Source organism: Monopterus albus, unplaced genomic scaffold (genome assembly GCF_001952655.1).
Source record: "Monopterus albus unplaced genomic scaffold, M_albus_1.0 scaffold60.1, whole genome shotgun sequence".
In the NCBI taxonomy this organism is placed as follows: Eukaryota; Metazoa; Chordata; class Actinopteri; order Synbranchiformes; family Synbranchidae; genus Monopterus; species Monopterus albus.
The window spans coordinates 3,235,775-3,240,439 of NW_018127940.1; the positions used below are offsets into that span (position 1 = coordinate 3,235,775).

The following is a 4,665-nucleotide window of genomic DNA, read 5'->3' on the forward strand; positions in this document are numbered from 1 at the left end:
TTTGCAACAAATCGTAATGCAACACAAAGCATCTGCTCGGATGTAAGAGTACGGCCACGATGGGTGATGTGTCTGATGTATGGGTGGATAAGATTATTGATATATGTTATGGACTCTCTAGACAAACGGTACCGCTCAAATAAAAATACATGTGGATATGACAAAAAATCAACTCGTGGCCTCAATATCCTCTCCCGACGTAAATGCAATTCCCTGCGAATTAATACAGCGTCCTCCTCTACAGGATCCTCTATGAATGGACACGCCATTTTGGTCTCTGCGTGACGGAAACGTGTGCAATCTATGAATGTACTGAAAGATTAAATGAGGTATTAAACACCTTTCACTTTAAAAAGGGGCGGAGACCCGGAGGAAACTCTGAGTTTCCCGAACAAAACCTGCTCGCCAGCAGGTTAGGTTCACAGAGTAATTTGCCATAGTAACTGACTCTGAGTTTAGATTACCTCTCTTTGTGAAACGGGTTTAACTTACCCCGCTTCATGGGTTTAAGTTACCTCCGTTTCTGAAACCGAAAACTCCGAGTTGCCCTCATTTCGGGGTTAACAAACTCTGAGTTTCGACAAAACCGCCTTCTTGAAATAGGCCCCAGGGCATAGTAAAAATGAAACTTTATTCCCAAAAGTGCAAACCCAATGTCAGAACTAGGGGAATTCTTTAAAGAGAACTGAATGGTGCTCTGCAAACTTTGCAGAAGAGAAATGTCATACCAACAGCAGGAAAACATCCTGGACCTGTCTGACCCCAAAACAATGAGCCAGCAGGTATTTATTAACATGAGTTTTGTCTGATCTTATGACAAAATGCTTGAATAAAAGGTTGAAAAGTCAGTGATAGAAGTCATGGGTATTAGTTTTGTTAACTAATTGAAAAAAAAAAACTCTATAGATTCATTAAAAAAATAATCATTAGTTGCAGCCTTAGTGACAAACAACACTGATATCAAACTGTTTTGTATAACCCAACTCGTGCTGGAGGAGCGTGAGAAATAATTATCTACTGTATCTACTGTATTTTTTTTTCCATACATACACTCAGCAAACATATTTTCTTGTCTTTAGAGGGATCATTTAGTTTTGCCATTCATTATAGGCTAGGTAGTCCACTGCAGTAAATAAATAATGTTTATTTATTTGCTTTGTTTCCTTACTAAGCCACAATTGACATGATGTTTTAATTAGTGAGTCTTTGCTGTACAGGAGGTCATTGCAGGTTTGGTATTACATAACATGATAAAAAAATGAGTAAATGTTAAAAGCAAAATATCAATTTACAGTATAGTGAACTGATCCAGGGCCCCAAAATGACACAAATATCATTTATATGTCACACAGGTTCAAATACCCATATGCACACACATGACATGCTCACACAGTGGGCAGACAAAACCTCTGAATAAACACACACCTGTTCAGAAATGGAGACATTTCCTACATTCAGATGTTTTGTTTCTTTATAACTAGAATAGAAATAATTCAGCAGCTGAACTCTCCTCTTTTAGATCAGTCTAGAAGTCTGCTGTGGGTGACTGTACAGTATTGAACTGTTTCTTCATGAAATCCTTTCTAAAGAAATAAAAAAAAATGACATTCACCTTCACAACCATAGTCAACAATTGAAGGGGAGACGTCCATGTTTTTGGTAACAGAGTATCTGAAAACACACAGGCAGAAGGACAAGAGTATGTTCTGTCTTCACAGCAGCACTTTATAGTGAGGATACAGCATTCATAATGTGGGGATAAACAGTGACATATATTAGTTGATCTTGATTTTTATCTGCAAGTAACAGTGATGCTTTTATGATGTCACTGTGTCGAGGAAATCACTAACGACAGGAGACATGTTCTTAATGAAAAACATGTATCACAAAAAAATCCCTCTATCCACAAGGCTGAATAATTGCTGAGGAAGAGGGGCCCTGAATTCAAGATAAATAGAGCTGTTACTGAGGTTTTGTCAGCACACAAAGAAGCTGTTTATAGCACAGAGGCCTCAGATAAAACATTTTCTGGCCAAATAAGGTAAATGAAGCATAATTGGAAGCCCATTACCAAATTGAAAAACAGGTGCCTTTTGTTTTAACTGTGTTAGAATTGAACTGAGGGCAGCTCTCCTACTCTGTAAACCTGCATCAAACTGCAGGGCTCAATAATTATAATGTTCAGGATCCTTCTGAGGGGTGAAGAAAATCAATAGACTAAGGACAAAGAACCTATAGCCATCACTTAATTCTCTTATCACTGTAATTTAGGGGGAAAGGAGGATGTTAAATAACTGTAAATCTTTAGCTATGACTTTGAGGGTGCTTTATGGTAGTTCTTACAGCATCTCCCAGACAGAATGCCCATACCTTCCGCAGACCACACAATTTATAGCTTTATTACCCTTTGTCTTAAAGAGCAGGGAGACATAGCAGGGAGGAAGGAGATAACAGCCAGCGCAGCAGAGGATGGAAAAAAAAAAAGTTGGATGCCATCACTGACAGTGACATATCTCTTTGACAGATTTACGGCTCTGGAACAAGGCTTCTATTTCAGGGCAGTAGATGAAAAAGGGTGGGTGTCCCTCTCCAACCAGCCATCCCTCCCTGAACTCCAACCTGTGCATCTTACACAAATCCCCCACACTGCACCATGTGAAAGCCCTTCCCCTTGTAGAAGGAGCAAAATTCAATTTCTGACCCCCTGATTATCAGATTTACTCCACTGGTCAGTTGCTTGCATACCACTGCTCCCACCTTGCCACCGCACCTTTGTAGAGGTCACAGGGGAGGATTGACAAAGGCACAGGGCTGCAGTGAGGGAGGGATGCAGGGCACTTTTACATCACAGAGTCATGAGTTCCTCTGGATTGGGCAGATGCTTCCTCATATTTTCTTGCTGCACTGACAAGTGGCTTATTGTTTCCCTTGATAAGGGTACAGTGTTCCCGGTAATGGGAATTAGAGGGAGGCGTAAGTCACCGAGACACAGGGTGAGACTGAATCAATAGATAATGGGAGATTTCTCATGGATGCAAAAGGCACACTTATTATCAGTGGTGTTTAAAAGAGCAAGGCCTCTTATTTGTCTTAAAGCTATATTCATGGGCAGAGTGAGGGATTGAAATTAAAGCTACACTTTACTTGAACCCGGTGAAAGCGGTTTCAGTGTTTCCAGTCAAATGTCCCTGACTGGGTTGACTGTTCAGTAACTTGATGATCAAATTTTTTTTTACCTATGCCAGAATTAACAAACACTTATGTGCAGAATGAAGACTATGAGTCACAATGAATGTTAATTTATGTATGATTTCTCAGTGACTGTTTTTTTAACCAATATGACCTTCTCAAAGCAAGCAAGGTGTTTATTTTTGTTTTTTCTTTTCAAGGAATTTCAGTAAAATTAGAAGGCAGGTAGAAAGTGATGTGTTTGGTTCTGATGTTGGATTTCTAAAAAATATTATTAATTTCTGTCACTATGTGCAATGTAGTCACTGCAGGTCTGAACCAAGAAGCAGGTTTAAAATGTCCAAAGCTGTCTGCAGCAATGGGAGCAGTGAACGTGGATCAGAACAGTAAAGTTAAGCAATAAAATCAAAAGAATGAGCTGTAAGAGCTGAAGGAAGCTGAGATGAAATTATCCATGGGTCCCCTACTATGAGTGACATTTTTCACATACATGCAGTCGTTTGATCCACTCATAACAAACAACAAGACACTGAGGGTTAAACCACACCTAACAGTGAGGTGATAACTGGGTTGCAAAAAGCAGGCCAGTTTGTGAACACAGCTGACCCAGTTAGTGACCTAAACAGGGAGAGAGGTTGTATTCTCCTGCTTGATAAGTTATTGTCGGCAGCTGCTCAGATGAGAAATGACCAGTTGCCAGAGCCTCACATTCAACAGCAGACAGGAAGTCAACAAAACAATGGTTTTCTCAAGTGATAAACACAAATGTTTGATGGCTCAGACTTCAAAACCAACAGCAAATCTATAACTGCTTCCTGAAAAAGCAAGCATACAAAAAACAAACCTACTAAAACTTCTGTGACTGCCTCTTCAACCTTTCAAGAAGGAGGCATATAAGAAACTTTAGCAAACAACATAAAATCTACACTTTAGAGTTCATGGAGAGCAGTGAAATTTGAAAACCAGGGAAGCGGTTTAGGACAAAATAAGCAGAATTACATACCCCCAGAGAGTGATTTGTGGTTGTGTATTGAGAATCTTGTCCTGAGCCATTCAACATGGTCAGTGAACAGAGCAGCAGCGAGAGTGTCCTCCTCCTGACAGCTCCCCCTAGGGCCCTGGAATACATTAACTACTGTGGTCCACTGGGGTGCTGGGAATAATTACTCACTCCTGCCATGTGACACCCTCAATAAATTAAACTATGCCTTTAAGTTTTAAAGGCAAATGCATATTGTGGCCATCACTTAGTGGCTGGCTTGTTCGTGCTCGTGCATAATTTCTTGTAACAATACGTTACCACAACTTGGTAGCGTGACCTAGCAGCTGACTACAGATGAGCGAGCAATGAGTGAGCAAGTGAGAGGGAAGAGAGGAATATTTGATTAAAGGCCGTGTGTATGTGTCTTCATCATTAATATATTCTAGTCTACCAAGCTGCAATCTAATTATGAATTATGCCTTCATCTGCCATGA

At 40.1% G+C, this 4,665-nt stretch overlaps 1 long non-coding RNA gene across 1 annotated transcript in view; it reads right to left on the reverse strand.

The window, feature by feature from the left end:
• LOC109961955 (uncharacterized) overlaps positions 1 to 4,304 on the reverse strand; it is a 26,111-nt gene extending 21,807 nt beyond the window's left edge. Inside the window, exon 1 of the long non-coding RNA XR_002275196.1 lies at positions 4,193 to 4,304. This is a non-coding gene — a long non-coding RNA (uncharacterized LOC109961955). The remainder of the gene's footprint in view (positions 1 to 4,192) is intronic.
• Positions 4,305 to 4,665: the final 361 nt, after the last annotated feature.